The sequence below is a fragment of the Gossypium arboreum genome, chromosome 1 (assembly GCF_025698485.1).
Source record: "Gossypium arboreum isolate Shixiya-1 chromosome 1, ASM2569848v2, whole genome shotgun sequence".
NCBI lineage: Eukaryota > Viridiplantae > Streptophyta > Magnoliopsida > Malvales > Malvaceae > Gossypium > Gossypium arboreum.
Genome location: NC_069070.1, coordinates 108638166 through 108662722, shown reverse-complemented (window position 1 = coordinate 108662722; position 24557 = coordinate 108638166). Strand labels below are relative to the sequence as shown.

General features: G+C 34.3%; 1 long non-coding RNA gene across 1 annotated transcript; it reads right to left on the bottom strand.

The window, feature by feature from the left end:
- Positions 1-1852: 1852 nt before the first annotated feature.
- On the bottom strand, positions 1853-8745 carry LOC108483595 (uncharacterized). Its single transcript, XR_008284423.1, has 4 exons — positions 8136-8745; positions 7141-7258; positions 2105-2289; positions 1853-2034 (listed from the first exon to the last, which is right to left on the bottom strand). It is a non-coding gene; the product is annotated as an uncharacterized LOC108483595 (long non-coding RNA).
- Between the last annotated feature and the right edge of the window lie 15812 nt (positions 8746-24557).

Genomic DNA, 24557 nt, shown 5'->3' with positions numbered 1-24557 from the left:
CCTCAAGAATATCTCCATCTATGAATGAACAACTATTGCGTGAGTTCAAGGTGGAGGAAATCATAGAGGTTCTTTGGGAGGTAGAGCCGACTAAAACGTCAGGAGTTGATGGTTTTCATGCTATTTTCTTTCAAAAGTTCTGGCACATAATCAGGTAGGATGTAGCAAAGTTTTGTTTACAAGTCATTAATAGGGAGACTTCACTTCATGAAGTTAATTCTACTAAGATTATTCTCATTCCTAAAGTAAGTGATGCGGATATGATGTCTCTATTTCGCCCTATTAGTCTATGTTCAGTCTTATACAAAATAATTTCTAAGACCATTGCTAATAGATTGAAATTGGTTTTGGACCAATAGCGTTTGTGCCGGGTAGACTAATCTCAGATAATGTCCTTATGGTATATGAAATTTTACATGCTTTGAAGAAAAAGAGAAAAGGGAAGAAAGGTTTTTTTGCGTTAAAGCTTGACATGAGCAAAGCTTACAATAGAGTGGAGTGGGGTTTTTTAGAAGGAATGATGAAGCATATGGGTTTTGCATCGGACTGGATTAGTTTGATCATGTATTGTATCTCTTCGGTGTCTTATACTGTCAATTTCAATGGGTCCTCGAGTGAGAAATTTCTCCCTCAAAGGGGACTACGTCAAGGGGATCCTTTAAGCCCCTACCTTTTTTTTGATTTGCACGAAGGGCTTCTCAGCTTTATTAGACTCTGTTATTCAGACGGGCAACTTAAAAGGGGTGAAAATTTGTAGGGGGAGCCCTGCTGTCACTCATCTATTTTTTGTTAATGATAGTATTATTTTTGGCGATGCAAACAATATAGGAGGGCGGGTTTTGATGGATATTATGAAACGTTATGAAACTGCATCAGGGCAGAAGATAAACCTTGATAAGTCACAGGTTTTCTTCAGCTCAAATGTCTCTGATATTTCTTGTAGTCATTTGGTGCAGATGTTAGGAGTTCGGCGATCGCTACGTATGGAGAGATATTTGGGTCTCCCTACGATGGTTGGGAGGAAAAAGAAAGATGCGTTTCAGCATATTTGTGATAGGATGAGGATGACAGTTCAGAGTTGGGGAGCTAAACTTCTTTCCCAAGGTGGAAAAGAAGTTTTTATTAAAGCGGTCCTTCAAGCAATTCCTACATACTCGATGTCGTGTTTCCTGTTTCCTAAGACATTGTATACAAAGCTTGAAAGTATCATGAGTAGGTTTTGGTGGCAAAAAATTTCAACTCGAAATGGAATGCACTGGTGTAACTGGGCTAATCTCAGTATTCCTAAAAATTGTGGTGGTATGGGTTTTAGGGATCTTGGCAAGTTTAATATTGCCCTTTTAGCAAGACAAGGTTGGAGGTTAGTTACTAATCTGAATTCTTTATTGGGACGTATTTATAAAGTTAAGTACTATCCCCATACCTCTTTTGGAATGCCACTTTAGGCACTAATCTGTTGTATACTTGGAAGAGTATTTTTGCGGCCAGAAAGGTTTTAGAAAATGGTTTGGGTTGGAAAGTGGGATCAGGTTCCCAAATCTCAATTTTGCAAGATTATTGGTTACCCCATTGGGCAGGGGGAAAATTTAGGCTACTCCTGCAAACAACGAGTTTGATAGAGTGTCTGAGCTTACTGATTATTCTACTAAGTCTTGGAAAGTGGATTTAATTAGTTGGTGTTTTACCCCTTTGGAAGCTATTGCAATCTGTTGCATTCCTCTTTCGATTTACAACTATGAAGATAGAATGGTGTGGTTTGCTGATAACTCCGGCAGGTATACGATTCATAGTGGGTATCGTTGTCTTGTTGGTTCGCGGGTTGAAGACGCTATGAATACTGACTCATCAGGAGTTTACAAAAAAATTTGGGAATTAAATCTTCCCCTAAAGATCAGATCATTGTTTGGTGATTTACAAAAGATTATATTCCTACTGCTGTTAATCTATACAATAGACGTATTAGCTCTTCCTCAAGTTGCCCCAACTGTGGTGAAGCCTCGGAGAATTTCATGCATACTCTCCTGGTTTGTGGACCTGCGAAAGATGTTTGGCAATCAATGGGGGTTGACTGGTCAAATTTCAATGAGAGTATGGATTTTTGTACCTGGCTTAACTTGGTTTTTCAAGATAGAAGGCATGATTTTGGTGAAATTGCTACAACCACGGCCTGGGCACTCTGGCAAGCCCGAAATAAACGTACAATGAAGGGAAATCGACAATCAGCCCAAGATATCTGCTCTCTTACTTTCAGTGTTATAAAGGAGATGCGTGAGTTGAAAGAGAGAATACCTGCTCCAGTAAACAAAATGAATCTCATTTGGATGCCTCCTCAAGAACCTTTTGTCAAGGTAAAGTTCGATGGTGCATTCAAAATAACTCTTCATCAGTCATCTTCTGGTTTTATTATCAGAAATTCTAGGGGTCAGGTGATGGGATGCAGAACCATTTTTAATAAGTTTGTCTCGGATTCGTTCACTGCTGAGCCTATAGTCTGCCTTTAGGCTCTGGATTTCGCTAGGGATATGGGTTTTACTCATTTGCAAATGGAGGGTAATTCTAGAACTACGATTGTTAAAATAAACCAAGTTCTTCCAGATTTTTCAGACATGGGGACTTACATCAAAGAAATAAAGATAAAAGTAAGTTCTTTTCAGTGTATTTCCTTTCAGCATGTTGACAGACGAGCGAACATGGTTGCTCATACGTTAGCAGAAGAGAGGATGTTGATTTCGGAAGATAGTTTCTAGGTCGAGGACTTACCAGCAGTGGCAGAAGTTTACTTGGCCAGAGATCTTGCGGGCATGGCTTCTCAGTTTTGAAGGGTGCTCTGTATGGGGTTTTTGGCTGGAGAAATTTTTGGGTTTTTATTAATCTGCTGCTGAGATAGAAGTGGGCATTGATTTTTCGTTCCATCTTTCCCACTAAGTTGTGCCGAGAGTTTATGTTTTTTTCTCTGTAGTGCTTTACAGCTAAGGGTGGTTTATTAGTTTTATCATTTGTTTGGTTTTTTTGTATTTGACTCTTTATTTTTTATTTCCAATAAATCTCTCAGTATTTACGTCAAAAAAATAAACTAATTTAATAGAAAAGTTAAGAGTCTGCCAAAGTAGCACGTCATTTTCTTTCTTTTTATCTGCTGTAGTCACAGTTTTGTTGGAGATTTTGTCTCCATTTTAGCCAAAAACCTAGGGTTTTTATGAAGAAAAAGTAGTCACAATAGTAAGCCTCCTCCAATTGCATATCATCACTGATTCATTGGAGAGGTTCCCTTTGTCTTTTCTAATAAATTTAGGGATCTGGACAAGGAAAAAGCAACGACAATTAATTTTGCAAGGCGCAAAACAAAAAGAATGGAGGATGAATTAGCAAATTTAAATCTTGCTAATGAAGAAAAAGACTCAACATATAGGCAAGAAGAAGATGAAGTTGAAGACGAGTTCAACTTCTGTCTGGTAAGGAAAGTATTAATTGAAAGTGCAATACACTTTCCGTCTATGAAGTATGTGTTAGCAGAACTATGGCACCCGATTGAAGGAGTTACAATTACAGAAATTAAAGACAAAAGAATCTTATTCCGGTTCTATAATGAGATTGATATAAAAAGGGTAGTTGATGGTTTACATTGGTTTTTAGACACTTAATAATTTTCCACAGTTTAGTTATAAGGGAAGCTCCGATTTAAGTTCCACCTTTATGTACAAACATTTGGGTACAAATCCATAATCTACTTACAGGATACATTTCAAAAGGTATGGCCAAACAATTGGGGAATTTTATAAGGGCTTTTCTAGAATATGATGTGGTGCTTACAACTAAAGAAGCCAAGAAATACATGAGGGTTCGAGTACGTTTGGATGTGTGATCCCCACTAAAAAGGAAGAAATGTATTGTGTATGGCTAGGATAAATCTACATACGCGAGGTTTCAGTATAAGAAGCTATCGTTATTTTGTTTTCTTTATGCAGGGCTAACGTATAGAGAAAGCTTTTGCCCAATCTGATTAACGATGGTGACAATAGAGATGGAGTTTGGATGGGATATCACTTTGAGAGCTCTACCCAAAAGTGCAGAACCGTTGTTGAGCCAATGGTTGATAGAGGAACCAAAGGAGGTGAGAGTTAAAATGAATAGGGACAATAGAGGAAAAAACCCAGTTGGAGGAGAACAATCGGGGAAAGATCTCACTAAAAGAAACAATGAAATACGAACAATTACACCTAGGGGTTTTAGGAAAGGAGTTGTAGAAAATGTTAAGAGGAGATATGAGAACGCTGAAGTTATAAAAAAGAACAAAACAAAGGAGGCACTGGAAAGTCTTGAAGATAGGCCAATGGAGTATAAGTATGGAAAGAAAAGACAAAGAATTCAACAAGATGGAAATAGCAATAATACCATTTTGATGATCATAGATTCAAATATTGAGATATCAACAACCACCAATGAGCACGTCGACCGGACGCAATGAAAACACTAAGCTGAAATGTCTGTGATCTATGGAAACTACGGGTGATTAGACATCTCAAGAACAATTTGAGACAGATACAGCCTCAACAGTTGTTTCTCATAGAAACAAAGGTCAGTTCGAGAAGGATGGAAAAGATAAGACGAAAGTATGGATATGTGAACGGTATTGATGTGGGAGCCGAAAGATCAAAGGGTGGACTATCACTTAGATGGAAAGATGATCTTTCAATAAGCCTAAAAAGTTTCTCTAAAGCTCATATTAATGTGGAAGTGGCTATTGAAAATAAACCTAAAGTTTGGAGATTTACTGGTTTTTATGGATCTCCAGTTGAAAATTTGTGAAAAGACTCATGGAATTTTCTCAAATAGTTGAAGGAAAGTAATGATCTACCTTGGCTAGTGTTAGGAGACTTCAATGAAGTTATTTACTCGTTTGAAAAAGAGAAGGCTATTTAAGAGAAGAACGATAGATGACTGCTTTTAGAGAAGCATTAGAAGATTGTGAGTTATATGATCTAGGCTTCTTAGGTTAATGTTTTACATAGGAAGGGGAAAGTTACCAGGGAACAATATCCAGGAAAGACTTAATAGAGGGGTTGCAAATCCAGCATGGTGGGACCAATTCCCAGGGTATTTAGTTTCACATTTAAATCATAATATACCGAATCATTGTTCAGTTTTAGTCGACAATATGGAGAGTAAAAGAATACGAGGTGAATTTCCTTTCTGTTTTAACTCAGATTAGGTATTTTGAAAGAAATTTTGAAGACCAATTAGATAAGGATGGAAATCGAATGAAAAAGTTTACCGGAAAAGCTAGAAGAATTAAGTAGAAAAATGAAGGAATGGGTAATAAATACCAAAGAAAAGGTTAAAAGAATTAAACGAGAAGGACCCAGAAAAAGAAAATCTAGTAGAAATTGTGAAAGTCAAGCTGGCATTAAACTTAGAAGCTGATAAAGAAGAGATGTATTGGGAACAATGAACAAGAGTGAATTGGCTCTGAAGGGGAGATCGTAATACTTCTTTCTTTCATAAATATGCATCAACCAGAAAAAGACGAAATACGATTGTAGGACTGGAAGATAATAATGGAAGATGGTTAAAAGAAGAACAAGAGTTGATTGACTTGGCAACAAATTTCTTCAAGGAGCTATTTACCTCAAAACCAATACAAAATTGCAAGAACCTAAGAGTAGAAATCCAACCATGTACCACGGTAAGTATAAAAGAAGATTTATTGACTAGATTTAAAGAGGAGGAGGTGGTAGAAGCAATAAAGATGATGGCCCCTCTCAAGGCCTTTGGAAAGGATGGGTATCCAGCTATGTTCTATAAAAATTTTTGGCATATAATGGAAAAAGATGTAACAAAATTTTGCCTTGAAGTGTTAAATAATGGCAAAGACGTGGCAGAAATCAACAAAACCAACATAATTCTTATTCCTAAAGTGGAACCGCCAAAGAACATGGGATAGTTTAGACCTCTTAGTTTATGTAATGTTATATACAATATAATATCAAAAATGATGGTGAACAGATTCAGAAAAGTTCTTAATATTTGTATTGATGAAGCACAAGGAACATTTGTACTCGGACGAAAAATAACAGACAAAATTCTAATGGCTTATGAAATTCTACATTCGTATACAAGGAAAAAAAAAGGTAGGATAGGGGCATTTTCCCTAAAATTAGACATGAGCAAAACCTATGATAAGGTAGAATGGGAATTTGTGAAAAATATGGTGAGCTTTCTAGGTTTTTGTAAAGGCTGGATATCGCTGGTTATGAGATGTATAAAAAGTGCATCCTATTTAGTGGTGCTAAATGACGGTCAAGGTACTAATTTGAAGGCCACTAGAGGACTAAGACAAGGAGACCACCTAAGTCCTTCCTTTTTATTATCTACACAGAAGGCTTCTCGAAGTTACTTAATATTTCTAAGAGGGATAAAAATATCGAGGGAATAAGATTAGGAAGAGGGAATATATCAATTAATCACTTACTTTTTGCAAATGACAATATCCTTTTTGGTGAGGCATCAGTAAAAAGCGTAACGACAATGAAGGCATTAGTGAACAAATATGAGAGCATATCATGTCAATTAGTGAACTTTGATAAATCACTAATTTTCTTTAGTAGCAACATGAATAATGGGTATAAGAATCAATTAGGAAACATATTGGGGGCTCAAATTGCAAATAATCTGGAAAAATAATTAGGTTTGCCTACAGTAGTTGGAAGAAGAAAAAAGAATGCTTTTGTTGAATTAAAAGAAATTTTTTTATAGAAAATAAAAAGCTGGGGTATTTACAATTTATTAATGGGTGGAGAAAAGATTTTTATTAAGTCTATTTTTCAAGCTTTACCGGTTTATACGATACAATGTTTCTTATTACTAGTCTCTTTATGCCACGAGTTAGAAAATATAATGTGCAAATTTTGGTGGCGAAATCAAAAGACTAACAAAGGTATACATTGAAGTAGTTGGAGGGATATGTGCACCCCAAAAATGCAAGGTGGGATTGAGTTTAGAGATTTTTCAAAATTTAATATAGTCTTCTCGGCAAAACATGGGTGAAAGCTAATTACCAATCCAGACAATATTGTTGCACAAGTGATGAAAGCAAAATATTACTCACAAGGGGATTTTATGAGTGCAAGGTTGGGGTCTTACCCTTTATTTACTTGGCACAGCATTTGGGGAGCTCGTAGCCTTTTGCAAAAAGGAATAAGATGGAGAATGGGGAATGGGGAACTAGTGAACATCTGGAATGACGCATTGTTGTCGAAACCTGGAAAGGGAAGAATAGAGTGTCAAAACATAAACATAAACTACACAACAGTTTCGGACTTAATTCATAAAGAAACATTTAACTGGAAGGTCGAAGATATCAACAATTTATTCAGTGATGAGCAAGCAGGAAAGATACGATCTGTTCCTTTAGTGAACACTTTACAGACAAACGAATTTGTATAGAGAGGTGGTAGCTTTGGAGTTTACACAGCCAAAAATGGGTACAGGTGGCTAGTAACAGAAGAACAAGGATTGTTGGGGAATAATGATACAATATAGGCCGAAGATACAAAGAAATACTTTACATTTATTTGGAGCTTAAAAATACCCAGTAAAATAAAAATAAACCTATGGAAAATTACATACAATTTTATTCCTACTCTAAGCAACTTGAAGGTTAGAAAATTAAGAGTTTGCTTCGAGGGAGAGGAAACTGTGGCACATTGCTTCCATGATTGCAATCTGACTAAGCAGGTTCTCCAAGAGATTGGGATAACTTTCTTATGCACAATACAGAGCAAGAGTGAGAGCTATGGTTAGTAATAGAACTTGGAAATAAAATTCCACAAGATTATGCCAACATTGCTATAACTTTTTGGGCACTATGGTTCAACATAATTAAACTTATGCATGAAGGTGTTAAAGACAATGTGCAGGACATAGTAGTGTTCATTAAACCATACTTAACAGATCTAACGCAGTTAGAAGATACAAAAGACATAAGATCCACAACAGTCAAGGAAACATGGGTTCCCCTAGAAGAAGGGATTGTTAAAGTAAATTTCGATGCATCATACCATAAGTAATCAAAAAAAGGTATAAGAGGAGTTGTTTTAAAAAATTCTAAGGGATTGGTAATGGGAGTAAGTGTTTACCAGTGGGAAAATGTTCGGGATCCCACCACCGCCGAAGCTTGGGCTTGTCTTTAGGCTGTCAATTTTGTAGAGGATCTAGGCTTTTGAGAGATCAGAGTTGAGGGAGAAGCATTAACAATCATAAAGAAACTGCATGCAGATGATATGGATAAGTTAGAAATTGCAAATGTTATAAAGGAGATTAAAGCAAGAATTTCAACATATAGACACTTATCCTTCAGGCATATCTCAAAAGTGGTGAACAATGTAGCTCATGGGATGGCAAAATACGACCACAGAATTGAAACTCCAGCATATTGGATTGAGGAAGTTCCCTCAGAAATTGATCAACTTGTGACAATGGACATAAGGGGTTTTCAAATAGAATATTTTAAGAAAGATTATTTTTTAAGTTTGGAGAAATTAATCAATACTCCGAAGAGCTCAATGGGAAATGGGATTGGATGAAAGGAAACGAGTTCATCGATACTATTTCGAAACCAATCCTCTCTGATAAGTTGTCGATGCCATTGAGGAGAATGGCTAGGGGGAAGGGTAAAAGGCTATGTCTTTAAGGATCTAACTTTATTTTTTTTTCTTTTAGGGTTTACTTTTGTTTTTATTAATTAGGAATAAAGTTTTGTTTCTTGACGGTTGGGCTTTCCCGAGGACACTGTCCATTAAGGGCAATAGAAATAGGGCATTTGTAATGCCTGTAGGTAGAATAGGATATTTTGATTTAACTGTAATAGCTATTACTTTTCCCATTTTTTAATGTATCGGTTCTCCACTTTTTAAAAAAAAAAAAATAACTAAATTTCTCTTGTTCACTTGCCGTTTCCAAAATTATTTACGAAAATGGGCTAATTTTTTTATTATTTATCAGAAAGGTCTAAATTTCCCGAAAGCGCGTCTACGTCAGCGTAAAGTCAAGGGCTATGTTAGCAAAACGCATCCCTGAGGGAGCGTTTTTGCCATGTCAGCACAAATCCCACCCTCGTGGACGCGCTTTGCTGATGTGGCAAAAACATTCCCCCAGGGACACGTTTTAACCTGTGTTTAAATTTTTAAAAAAAAGGTCATTTTTTTAAATATTATAAAAATAGACCAATTTTTTTGAAATTTTACAGGAATAAACCTTAAAAAATGCTCAAAGTGACAACACCATTTTTTTTAAAGTGTCATCAATTAATATAGAAATAAAACTTACAAAGCAAATCTTTATATAGACCCAAAGTCTCATTTCCCTTGTTTTTTTAAGCAATGTCGAATATGAGATATATGTATATATAGACTCATGAACATGTTTGCAGCTTGTTTCTAAACAATGTGGGATTCCTTCCTCTTTTAACTAACAACATGAGACTAAATGCTACACTATATATATATATATATATATATATATATATATATAAAAACAATTTCTATTTTTTTATATTTTGTTAACATTTTCTCATATTATAAAATTATCTTTTGAGATATTTAATCTTGTTGCATTTTAGAATTGTTAACCTATACAAAAGAACTATTAAAGAAAGAGAACAAATTGCACATATAAAACTTGTACATGCAATAATCTTCTATTCAACTTTAAATGTTTGAAGTTAATATCAATGCAATTCTAATTTTTAAAATAATTTTCCATTATTTAAATTTAGAAGTTATACTTTAAATTTTTTAATTTTATTTTTATTTTATATTATGAATGTTTGACTAATAAATAAATGGTGAGTATTTGGCACTCAAATAGTATTTTTTGTAATTTTAAAAATTGATATATCTTTTAAAATACTTACTTATTTCTAATATTTTACTATACTAATTAATTTTTTAATTCTAATTTTAATTTAATTTTCATCATCTAATAAATGTTGATAAATTTATTTTAGATGTATTTTGACTAGATAGATAATCTATTTAAACATAGTATATAATTATGTTAAATAAGTTTAATCTATTTAAACATAGTATATAATTATGTTAAATAAGTTTTTTATAGAAATATATAATATACATAAAATATAATAATTATTTTCATATTTTTATATCTAGATTAAACTACATTAGTAGTCACTTAACTATGATTTTTAGCTATCGAATTATAAAACTTACAAAATGATCACTCAACTATTAGTAATTTTTAAACATTTATTGTAATACCCGAAAATTACTATAGTTAGAAAGTAAGATATTATCCTTGATATAGTTAAGTAAAGAAATAAAGTGACAAAAGGGAAATTTTATTATGTCAACATAGGAAATATATTATGATATATTACATTATTAATTCAAGAAAGGAATAAATTGTAAAAGTGAGAAAAGTTTTGTTGCCCAAGAGTAAATACTCAAAATTTGAGGGGTTAAAGTGTAAATATGAAAATTTTAAAGGACCAATAGTGAAAATATTTTAGGGGTGGAATAATCTAGAAACTAAGGAAAATAGATGAATTAGGACCAAGTCGAATAGGTGAAGAATTATGAGGGACTAAATTATAATATTTTCAAATTAAGTGATGACTCAATGATGGAATTTTAAAAGATTATGAAGGGCAAAATGGTCAATTAGTAAGAGAGAGAATTCTAGAATGTAATGATTATGTTGATGATATTTTAAATTAATTAATTAGATAAATATTATTTTATTGATATTTTAATAAGATATTTATGATTATTTTATTATTTTATTTAGTATATATATGTGTGTGTGGAAAAAACACACACACAAACACCGTCCATCATTTTTCCATGCATTTCACATTAGAAGAGAAGAGAAGAAAGAAAGTTTTGCTTTCTTTACAATTTAATCTTTCCACCAAAAATTAACCATTTTCACCTAGAAATCAAAAGAATTTCCATAGCTACCAAGAGAGAAAAATGTTAATGAGACTAAGGGGAGTTAGAATATCAAGTTGGATTCAAGAAATAGAAGTTTGAGGATTCAAGAAATAGAAGCTTCAGGAGAGAGAAAAATCAAGTTAAAGATTGAAATCAATAGGATAAGGTAAGAACTTTAAGATTTCAATATATTTTAAGTGGAGTTTCTCATGTAAGGTAATATCAAAAGCATGAAAATGATGTTAAGGTAGAGCTTTCTTATATAAGGTTCTATGTTTTTGATATATTAGCGAAGGGAAATAAGAGAAAATGATGAGAAATATTGTAGAGAATGGAAATAAGGGTGTTATAAACTTGGTAATCAATATGTTGCACTAAAACAGTTTTGGACAGCAGCAGTAGTTAAACTTTGAAAAATCACCAAAAATTATGGAAATCAAATTAAAGGTTGAATAAAATATGAAATTAATTTTATTGAGTCTAGTTTTTCATAGAAGAAATGGTGTAAGCAATGGAATTGTAAATTGTGAGATATAATAAATTTTATGAGACAAGGTCAGAATAATTTTGGGTTCCTCTTTTTTGACTTCGGAAAATCATAAAAAATTGGGGAAAATAATTATGGGTTTAAATTTATATTTTTAAATATTTAATGATTCTATTTTCAATAGAAACAAACAGAAACATCATTCAAATTCTGTACTAAAAGATAATTAATTTTTAGTAAGGAAAGATCGAAGCTGTTAAACAGCAGAATAGGGGTAAGTTTGAAGATTTTACTGTAATTATTTGCTAAATTATAAATTCTAAAATTTTTATGGTAGAAATATACTTGAGTCTAGTTTCATAAACATCAAGAGGTTCTTAATTTGGAATTCTGTAGCTCAAGATATAAATAATTTAGTGACTATGACTCAAGTAGACAGCTTGGTATGAACATATGAGAAAATAGTGGAATTATATATGCATTAAGGATATGAAATGGAGAGGAGGAGGAAAAAATATATGAATATTTAGTTAGCATGAGTTACATTAAAGTGGTTAATTTGCATGTTTTAGGCTCGGGGACAAAATTGAATAAAAGTAAAACTTTAGGGGCAATTTTGTAAAAATATAAAAAATGACCAAATTGAGTGAAATGGATAATTTTATTGTCTAAATTAATAAATTGAATGAAATTATTAATTTAGATCAAGATTAGTTGAAAAATCGAGGAAAATAGAAAATCATCAAAATGCCCCTAAATTTTGGTATTTTTGCAATTTAGCTAGATAAGTTCGTGAAACCTAATTATGTGATATAAGGAAATATGAGTTGATGGTCCATGAAATATTGATATAATGAATTAACTGATTTATGTTTATGAAGAAACGGTAAGAGAATGATATTTATCATGACATGTAAATATGTGATTATCTTTGATACATTGATACAAGAAAAATAAGTATGTTTAGGGGGTAATATGTTTGATTTTGATTGGTCCCAAATATGAATGCTAGATGAAATAAAATGTCTGATAAATAAATTTGTAACTCTGGTAATGCCTCGTACCCTGTTCTGATGACGGATACGGGTAGGGGGTGTTACATTTATTTTTTTAATATTTTACCATACTCATTTTATATTTTATAACTTTTTTACTTATAGAATTTAAAATTTTTATTTATAATGTAAAAAATGTTAACTTTTTGTGAAAAAATTTAAACTCTAAGTAAAAAAATATAAAATATAGTGTAGCTTTTAATCTCATGTTATTAGTTAAAAGAGGAAGGAATCCCACATTGTTTAGGAATACGCTGCAAACTTATTCAGGAGTCTATATATACACATATCTCATATCCCACATTGCTTAAGAAAACAGGGGAAATGAGACTTTGAGTCTATATAAAGATTTGCTTTGTAAGTTTTGTTTCCATATTAATTGGTGACACCTTAAAAAAAGTGGTGTTATCACTTTGAGCTTTTTTTAAGGTTTATTCTTGTAAATTTCAAAAAAAAATGGTCTATTTTTATAATTATTTAAAAAAATGACCTTTTTTGAAAATTTAAACACGGGCTAAAACATGTCTCGGGGGAGTGTTTTTGCCACATCAGCAAAGCGTGTCCACGAGGGCGCAATTTGTGCTAACATGGCAAAAATGCTCCCCCAAGGATGCATTTCCGACACATTTCGACTTCATTATTTGGCGTGGACGAGCTTTTGGAGAATTTGGACCTTTCCGATAAATAATCAAAAAATTAGTCCATTTTTATAAATAATTTTAGAAATAGGCATTTTTTAGTAAATTAGCCTTCACTTGTAATAAAAAAAAACTTGAATAAACCAATTCTTTTCATAATTACCATTGATAACTAAATAAAAGATATCATTCCAACTAAAAAATAAATTACAATTTTTTTCATCTTATTTCGAATATAAAGACTTGTCATTCGCATTTTGATAAAAAAATTTTAAGCATAATCATTTTTCTGGGAGTTCAACTTTACAAAAATAAAATAAAATTAGCCATTTGTTTAATTTTCATCACTTTTAATCATTGAACTTGTATTTTTTGTCAAATCATCTTAAATTGATGGAAAAGTTGACGTTTGTTAACTTTACTAACGTGACATTTACGTGGAGTGTCATGTGGATGGCATGTTAGCATTTAATTAATTTTTTAAAAATTAAAAAATATATAAAAATATTTTTATACTTTTTAATTATTGTAATAATTTTTAATTTTTTAAATTTTAAAAAATTAATTAAATACTAATGTGTCATCCACGTGATAATCCACATGTATGCCACATCAACAAAGGTTTAAAAAGTTAACTTTTTCATCTATTTTGGGATGATTTGACAAAAAAAATCTAAGTTCAAGGGTTAAAAAGGTGAAAAATTAAAAATATGGCTAAAATAATTTTTAATAAAATTTGAAAGCCAAATAAGTCATTATGCCTAAAATTATTATCTTATCTTACATATTTATTTATTTGATAAAAGTGAACAATTACCTTACATATATATATTAAAATCTTTATTGTTGATTAAAATTGAAAATAAATAAAACCATTAATTAAAAATAAATAAAGCCATTAATTATTCTATTTTTTTGTATTTAATTTGTAATAAAATTATAAAATATGTCGATGCAGGATACAACAAGAGAGGAGGATAAGGTGGTGTTATGGAGGCCGACTCAACTGAAGAGGTTGAGAGTCGGAACAAGAACAAAAGGACAGGTTGATCAAGAAAACAAATGCTTAGAATAACTTTAGGTTGCTAAAAGATCAATCCCCTTGTTCATTATTCTTTAAGGTATTTATAGGAGAGATCTTCTTGTCCATTGGTATGATGTATCGGGATATACATTTTGCCCCGTTAAATGCATAATGGATAACCATGGACACATATTGTGAGATTTTATTAGTATGAGGTAGTTAAGCCTATATAAACTCCTTATTACCTTGAAAGTTTCTTCACATTACGACAATATCAACACTTAAGTTCGAGTGGATAACCCCATTGAGTGAAAACAGTGGTCATACTTAAAGATACTAAGGTTGAGAGGCCTATCAGGATTTTATTTCAGAGGAAATTAATGTGAGGGTCAATGATGCTTCTAGTGCTGACATGTGTTCGTTTGGTAGAGAGATATAACAATAGCCCCCTCCTCAGTCAAGCGTGGGGTTATAAAGTGACCTTCTATGAGACATTCTCTAAAGTTTGATCATAACCTTATTATCCTAGAAAAAGTGAAGCTGCATTAGATTTTAAAAACAATTGTCATAAATGTAACATTTTTTAAGAGTAATAGCCATGATGAGGAGCATTTGGCATTGTGTAGGTGCTCAGATGTTTATGGTTGTGGCCTTAAATCCCAAAGCAATACGTTTATGAAGAAGTACTAATAAGCCTATAAATTGTTTTTCTATTTTGTCTGAGACTACTTTGTAGTTTCAAAAATCATACTCGATTATTGTTCAGTTGTTTATTGTTTCGAAAATTTTCTTTTCTTCGTCATTATCACGATCTTAGCGGGGAAGTGTACAACAATAAAACAAGATATGTGAAAGGTGCCAAGACAAAGGGGTCTTCTTACAAAGCATCCTAAGTAGTGTTCCTACAGGGAAGTTGTAACGCCCCTAACCCGTATTCATCGCCGAAGTAGGGTTACGAGATATTACCGATCAATACACAACGTATACCATACATTTATCAACCATAAAGCATTCTTTCCCATAAATCATTCAATACAGTTACTTGTCCTGTACAAGGGCCTACGAAGCCTTAAACATGCTTTAGAAGTGGTTCAAGACTAAACCGATATCATATGAAAATTTTTAAAACTTAGTAAAATTTCAAACATATAGGGGTCACACGCCCGTGTGAACAGATCGTGTGCCTCACACAACTCCAGACACGCCCGTGTCTCAGGCCGAATGAAAATAGGGCATACATACTGACTTGGGTCATACGACCAACCACACGCATGTATGTTTAGCCCGTGTGCCTTTCGAAGTGGCCACATACGCTCGTGTGCCAGGCCGTGCACTAGGCCGTGCCAAAACTATAGGGTATACTAACTTATGAAACACGGCCAAGTCACACGTCTGTGTGCTAGGCCGTGTGCCAATTAGGAGGTATGCTAACTTGTACCACACGGCTTGTGACACGTCTGTGTGTGAGATCGTGTGAGCATATTGACTTCATTTTAATAACAACACCAGGGGACACACGGCCGTGTAACATGATCGAGTATCACACACGGCTGAGACACACGCCCGTGTCTCTGTCCGTGTAGACAAAATTAGGCCATTTGCAAGGCCAATTTGCCACCCTTATTCATGCACACCTAAACAATAAAAATGGTACCATTTCATCATACAATTAGGCAGCCAAAACATCAACCAAATGTACCCTTCATACAATATCCATTTCAACCAATTTCAATACTCAATTCAATGTCATTTACCTAATCAAATACTTTATCAACTTAACTTCTAAAATCATACTTCATCAAAGCATTTCTCATGCATTTATACTTCATAAGTCATTTAACCATATTTATACCAAACATGCCAAAGTAAATCATCTTTCATGGCTATATATGCAAACCAAACATATACATTTACAAGCTATTTCTAATGGCCAAACACACATCAACATTAATATCATTTACAGGCCAACTCTTATGGCTATAAACACAACCAAAATACCACATCTAGGCTATACATGCCATATACCATATATACACAACTCAAAAGTACCAAATAGATGTCCGATAGTGCAATGATGTTTCCGACGATTTTCGGATCCGAGCTAGCCTTGATTCACTATAAAACATAGAAAAATAACACGAAGTAAGCTTCATAGCTTAGTAAGCTAGTATGTAAATAACTTAATTCATCAAATAAATGTAAATAAGCCAATTTCACAGTAACTACAAACCTTTCTCATGTCTTAATACATGATTAGATACCATCTCATTGAACTTTCTCTACTTAATACTCGAATAGGTTCTATTCATACCTGTATCGTCTCATACTAACCTCTTTCTCAACCACATCATTCGTTTACTGATCGCGTGATTCGTAACAAGTAATAAATATTTATAATGAAGATCAAACCTAGACTAACTAATATCGCGATGTAGGTAAGTGTACCTATCGAACAGTAGTATTGTTTTAATAAGACCGGGTTATCGAACCCAAAGGAACTAAAAGTACTAGTAATGACTGTCTTTTTATTATCTAGCCTAAGAATAATGGGGTTTTGTTTTAATTGACTAATTATCTAAACTAAAAACGCACAGAGAAGAGAATTGGGGAATTGCTTTTGGGAAATTTGAAAGACTTGAGATAATACCTAAGGAAAAATCCACCTAGACTTTACTTGTTATTCTAGCTCCGAACCGGACGATTTATTCATTCAACTTGTTCCGTAAAGATCCCTAAGTTATGTTATTATCCCTATTCAAGACTAATAACGTCTAATCCCTAAATTGAATAACCGAGACTTTTCTCTAATTAACACTCTAGGGTTGCATTAACTCAATCTATGGATCCCCGTATTAGGTTTCACCCTAATCCGGCAAAATCTTGTCACCCTATTTCTAGACGTGCAATCAACTCCACCTAAATATGACAAAAGTACTCTTAGATAGGGTCTATTCCTCCTCTGAATAAGAGCATGTCTTGAATCAATATCCTGGGATATCAAAACAAGAATTAAGAACACATAATTAAGAACAAGTTAAATATTTATCATACGATTAAGAAAATAATAACAAGATTCGTCTTAGGTTTCATTCCCCTTAGGTATTTAGGGGTTTTAGTTCATAACTAAATAAGAAAACATCTCAGAAGAATAAAGAATACAAAACATAAAGAAAATCCAAAACTCCTGAAGGGAAATTGAGGAGAGATCTTCAGTTTTGATGATGAATCCTGCTTCTGAGATGGATCAATCGGTTTCCTTGGAGTAATTCCTTACCCTTCTATTCTCCATCTCCCTTTTTCCTCTCTTCTAGGGTGTATTTATAGGCTTTGGAATGCCTAAAAGCCCTCTAAAATAGCCTTTTCTGAATTGGACTTAACTTGGGCTCGGCAGGGACACGCCCGTGTGCCACGGCCATATGAATTGATTGCTAGGCCGTGTTCGATCCGTTAAATTACACACGGCTATGTGAGTCAATGGACAGGCCGTGTGAATCATGAAAGCCTTGGTCGACACCCTCAAAAAACACGGGTGTGTGGGCTACCCGTGTGGTAAGGCTTAGGCTGTGTCATCTTCTCGATTTGGTCCGTTTTGTCCCTTCTTGGCTCTTTTTTGGCTCCTTTCGCTCTCTTATGCTTTCCTAAGTGTAAAACATGGAACTAAAGCATTAGGAGCATCGAATTCACCAATTCTAATGAGAAATCATCCATAAAATGCATTAAACATAGGGTAAAAATATGTATAATTTACGATTTATCAAATACTCCCACACTTAAGCATTTGCTTGTCCTCAAGCAAAATTCTCAACTCATAATCAAAAAAAATCTTTCTCAACTTATAATTTCTATTAATAATATCTCAAATTAATCCATAGGTAATCATACATTGAGAATTTAACTAAAAGAACATAAAAGTTTCAATCATTCCAAGTTGAGCATTTTATTCCGAAAACATAGGTGTCTTCCCTCATCTAAGTAATTACTTTTAATTTAGAATATCATAGAGTTTTATATCCTCACTAAAGATTCACTTAAATCACTCGAGGTGTTTTAAGAATAATAAAGGAAGCACTCAATAGTCAATAATGGAAAGTCATTACCAAAGGCTTGCATGAAAATCAAAACTCCACCACTATAATTTAAGATGAAACATCAATCAAAAGGTCTTTAGAGGTTTGTAATGATGCTTGATTAGGAAGTGTGGTCACAAGCTCAAAGAAAGGGTTAGAATCGAGATTGAATTGAAAGTTTGCCTAACTAGAAAAAGAGTTAATCTTCACTTGCGTACAACAGAGCTTCTCTCAGAATTATGAAATTACAGATATGCATACATAGTTTTTTTTTTAAGAACAAGTTAAATAATATAGACTAAATATCAAGATCAAAACATAGCTAGGCAATCCATTCAAATCAAATCTCGACAAAAATAGGGATTAATTTAGGAGATTTCAATAATGGGTTAAAGGTTAATATTAAGGGTAATACAAAAATTGGTTTGTTAGGCTCAAGGAGGTTTACTAGGGATTAATCGTGGGGGTAGGCTTTTCATGGCATGAGTGGGTTAATCCTAAGTGCCTTAATCATTTTGATATATCAAATCAAATGGTGTGGTCTCGACAAGCATAATCAAGCAAGTTCTAGAATAACAGTTCAATACTGACGCACTCAAAGCAATAATAAAAGTAAGCATGAAAGGATGAATAGATGCTCAAAAGGCTCAAAAATCTCACAAAAATTATGGTTTTTTAATGTTTATACTCGTGAATTCCAATTCAAAGTAATACCTAGACTTAGTGAAACAGCCTAAGATTTTGAATTCTTAAAAATCAACTCATCATGCTTAACTCTCTATTGTCTTAAAGTTTAAATAATCAATGCATAAATCCCTATGTTTTAATTTAAGATATATCAATCAAAATCATAACTTAATTAAAATTTATCCTAAATATGATATGAGAGTTTTTCAAGAGAAGAAGATGATTATTCAGGGATTTTTCTAATAATAAAATAAATACCCCCCCACACTTAAGATGTACATTGCCCTCAATGTACAAAGATAGATATTAGAGTATAAAAATAAGATTGGGAGAGAAGTGAAACTTCTTGTATGATGAATTCCTCGAACTAGAGTTTTAGAGAGTGATCGATTCGAGAGTGGAGTAGGATACTCCGGCGGTCGTAGAGGTTCATTAGGCCATAAGTCCTGCACCAAAAGAAGATTATATCTAGTTGTAGCTATGGTCATGGTCGAGCAGGACATGGTAGTCGTGGAGACCCTTTCCCGGTGGAGTTTTAGTTCCTACGTGATGATGAGCTTAAGAGCTCTATATAACTGTGATAAAATCAGGAACTTTTTAGGAGATATTAGGAAGAATAAATACTCGAAAAGAAATAACTAAATTTATAATAAAATTTTAAATCTACTAAAAAATAAAAATAAAAATAAAAAAATAAAAAGTAGTTTGAATAAAAATTAAAAACATAAAATAATAGAATAAATATTTCTAAACATCTTTATCACTGGATGGTTCGCGAGGTGGGATTGGAGATGAGATGTGGAGGTGCTGACAAATCTGCTGTAGAGTAGCATCAATGTTGTCAAATTATTGAAAACACTGCTGCTCGAATCGGGTGAGGCGCTCAGAGATGTCAACATATGAAGTCGCCGCATGAACTGGACGAGAGAGTGGTGGTGGCTGAGTCAGTGGGTCCTCGTGCTGTGGGGGTACAACCGTGTAGAGGAAAAATGAAGGGAAAAGAGAGGGGAAAGTGAGGATTAATGCAGGTGGAGTGGAGTTTAGGGTGGGTTAGGGGTTGAGGAAGTGAGAATCTGTGGAATGGTGGCCGGAATAGGGATTAGGGAGTGGAAAGGGGGAGATTTCGGCTAGGGTTTTGAAAGGAAGAAGAAAATGAATAGTGGTTTGCTTATATAGGGGGAAGCCACACGGCCTAGGGCCACACCCGTGTACTCTGAAAGTGAGCCCGTGTTTTTCAAAATTTTCAATTTAGGTCGTGCCCGGCTACTATCCCACGCCCGTGTGTCTTGGGCGTGTGTGGCCTACAACCATATCGCACGGTCGTTCCTAGCTTTGTTCGTTTCTCTCACACCCATGTGTTAGGGTACCACGCCCATGTGTTAAGGTACCACACCCGTGTATTATTGTCCACAGCTTCACAGAATCGAGCCTTGCCCCTGGCACGCTCATGTTTTTCTATTCCCACGCCTGTGCTCACCTATCAAATTCACCCACGGCCATGTCGCACGGCCGTGTGGATTTATCGTATCCCGTGTTTTGAGGAAATCATTTACCCTATTTTCGTACAACCATAATGCACGGCCGTGTTTCCCTCCGTGTTGATCACACGGCCTTAAGCACAGCCGTGTTATCGGCCGTGTGGAGCTGGGAACCTGTGCTTCAAATACCCTGTTAGTGACCTAAATGTTTAAAACTTGAATTTAAAATAATTTAAAATTGATAATACTCAGGTTTCCTCCTGAGAAGCGCTTATTTATAGTCTAAGCTCATACCTTGTTGCTATATTCAGGACGGTTTGTAGAGTCGTAGCTCCTCTCCATCGACTTTAAAATTCTCACCATTATAAAGTTTGAGACGGTGTCCATTTACCTTGAAAGTACTGTATGATGAGTGACTTACCTCTATTGTGCCATATGAATGAACAGATTGAATTACGAAAGGTCCTGACCATCGTGATTTTAGTTTCCTGGGAAACAATTTGAGTCTTGAGTTGTAAAATAAGACCAGATCCCCAACTTCAAATTGTTTTCGTTGCTTTAAATGAATGACATGGCGCCGCTTTGTTGCTTCCTTGTATAGGCGTCAATTTTCATATGCATTGGCTCGCCATTCATCTAGCTCGTTCAGCTGCATCAACCTATTCTTTCCTGCAAGTTCGGGATCAAGGTTTAGAAATTTAATAGCCCAAAAAGCTTTATGCTCTAGTTCGAATGGTAGATGACAACTTTTTCCATAAACAAGTCTGTAAGGTGATATCCTTATAGGAGTTTTAAAAACAGTTCTGTAAGCCCATAAGGCATCGTCTACTTTTGTTGGCCAGTCTTTTCTATTTGATTCTACTATTTTTTCAAGGATCCGTTTGAGTTCTCGGTTTGCTACTTCAACTTGTCCATTAGTTTGAGGATGGTATGGGATGGCTATTCTATGATGAACTCCGTATTTCTTAAGGGTTTTTTCAAATTGGGTATTACAAAAATGAGTGTCCCTATCACTGATAATTGCTCTAGGTGTTCTGAATCTCGAGAAGAGTTTTTTATGGAAACGTACTATAACTCTAGTGTCATTAATAGGTAGAGCTTGGGCTTCTACCCATTTGGACATGTAGTAAACTGCTATTAAGATGTATTTATTTTCGAATGAACTGGAAAATGGGCCCATGAAATTGATACCCCAAACATCAAATATTTCACAAGAAAACATATAGTTTTGAGGCATTTCATCACGTTTAGATATGTTACCTGTCCGTTGGCATTTGTCGCATCAAGTAACATACCTGATAGCGTTTTTGAATAACGAAGGCCAATAAAAACCTGATTCAAGTATTTTGTGTGCGATCTTAGTACCATTAGTGTCCTCCGGTGGGCCCTGAGTGGCAATGTTTCACTATTTTTGATATTTCTGATCCTGTAACTCATCTTCTGATGACTTGATCTGCACATCTGCGAAACAGAAATAGATCGTCCCAAAAGTAGTTTTTCACATCATTAAAGAATCGCTTCTTTTGTTGGTGTGTTAACCCTTTTGGGATAATGTTAGCAGCTAAAAAATTCGCGATGTCTGCAAACCAAGGTACCTCGGATTTAGATATAGCAAAAAATTATTCTTCAGGGAACGAATCATTTATTTCCACGTCATCTGGTTATATGGTATTGGATTTCTCGAGCTTGGACAGATGATCAGCCACGAGATTTTCAGCACCTTTCTTGTCTTGAATTTCCAAGTCAAATTCCTGCAATAGGAGAATCCATTGAATGAGTTGAGGTTTTGCATCGATTTTAGTTAAAAGGTACCAAAGGGCAGAATGGTCAGTGTAAACAACAACTTTAGACAATATGAGATATGATCGAAATTTATCAAATGTAAAAACCGCGGCTAACAACTCTTTTTCTGTAGTAGTATAGTTTTCTTGTACAGCCGTTAAGGTTTTGCTGGCGTAATACATAGGTTGAAAATGCTTGTCTCTTCGTTGTCCCAATACTGCACCTACTGCAAAATCACTCGCATCACACATCAGTTCAAATGGCAAGTTCTAATCAGGTGCAATTATGATTGGAGCATTAATTAATTTATCCTTTAAAGTATGAAATACTTCTAAGCATTCCTGATCGAAGTTAAAAGGTATATATTTTTCTAGTAATTTAGTCAAAGGCTTAGCTATTTTAGAAAAATCCTTAATAAATCTTCTATAAAAACCAGCATGTCCTAAAAAGCTTCTAATATCCTTAACTGAACTAGGGGGTGGTAATTTTTTGATTGTTTCTATTTTAGATTTATCCACCTCAATCCTTTTACTAGAAATTTTATACCCTAATACAATACCTTCTTGAACCATAAAGTGACATTTCTCCCAGTTAAGCACAAGGTTTGTTTCCTCACATCTTATTAGAACTCGTTTTAAATTTTTAAAGCAGAGGTGGAAAGAGTTACCGAATACCGAAAAATCATCCATGAAGACTTCCATGATATCTTCCACGAGTTCGTCAAATATGGCTCTCATACAGCGCTGAAAAGTGGCAGGAGCATTACATAATCCAAAAGGCATTCTACGATAAGCGAACGTACCATATGGGCATGTGAATGTTGTCTTTTCTTGATCTTCAGGAGCTATTGGGATTTGGAAGTAACCAGAGAGTCCGTCTAGAAAGCAGTAATACATGTGTCCGGATAATCTTTCCAACAGTTGGTCAATGAATGGTAAGGGGAAGTGATCTTTTCTTGTGGCGTCGTTCAGTTTCCTGTAGTCTATGCAAACTCTCCACCCTGTAACTGTTCTTGTTGGGATTAATTCATTCTTCTCATTGGTCACGATCGTCATGCTTCCTTTCTTGGGGACAACCTGCATTGGACTTACCCAAGAACTTTCAGAAATAGGATAAATAATTCCAACATCTAGAAGTTTAATTGCCTCGGCTTTTACAACTTCCTTCATGTTGGGGTTCAGACGTCTTTGAGCTTGCACACACGGTTTGTATTCATCTTCCATCAAAATTTTGTGGGTGCAGAAACAAGGGCTGATTCCTTTAATGTCAGAAATTTTCCACGCTATGGCCTTCTTATGTTCTTTTAATACTTGGATTAATTCCTCTTTCTCCTTGGGTTACAAATTAGAAGCAATAATAACTGGTAATGTAGAATTATTTCCAAGAAATACGTATTCTAAATGGTTTGGTAATTGTTTAAGTTCCAGTTTGGGAAACTCCTCAATAGAGGGTTTTTGCTTAAGGTCATCGTTTATCTTAATACCCTCATATTCTACTTGTCTTGACGAATGGTCATTAGGTTCTTCACCTGTCTCCTCGTCTTGAGTTGGATATGGTTTCATCGTCTCCTCTTGTACAATCTCCTAAAAAGATTCTTGAGTAACATGATCAATAGAGTCAATGAAATAACATGAATTATCCTGTTTCCTAGAGAATCACATAGCATCGTAAATTTTAAAGATCATCTCCTCGTCAGCTACTCTAAGTACCAATTTACCGTCACCCACGTCAATCACCGCTCTACCAGTGGCTAGGAATGGGCATCCTAAAATTAATGGTACTTCCACATCTTCATCCATGTCAAGCACAACAAAATCAACAGGGAATATAAATTTATCTAATTTTACGAGTACGTCTTCTATAATACCCCTAGGATATTTAACAGATCTATCGGCTAATTGTATACTCATCCTAGTAGGTTTAGGTTCCCCAAGACCAAGTTGTTTGAACATTTTATATGGCATCAAATTAATACCGGCGCCTAAATCAACTAGTGCTTTTTCAACATTCAGATTACCAATTAAGCAAGGGATAGTAAAACTTCCTGGATATTTTAGTTTGGTTGACAGCTTGTTTTAGAGTATGCCAGAGCATTCCTCGTTGCGTTCTACTGTAGATAAGTCCTTGAACTTCCTTTTGTTTGTTAGAAGCTCCTTCAAAAAATTTGCGTAGGTAGGCATCTGCGAGATGGCTTCAACAAAAGGTAAATTGATATGTAATTGTTTAAAAAATTCAAGAAACTTACCGAATTGTGCATCAATGCGATCTTTTTTTAATTTTGCTGGATATGGGACTGGTGGTGTATATTCCTCCGGCACTGGTTTGTCACTATTTTCGGGTTTTTCTTCCCTCTTTTTGCTTTCCACGGCTTCTTGTACTAACTTCTTTTC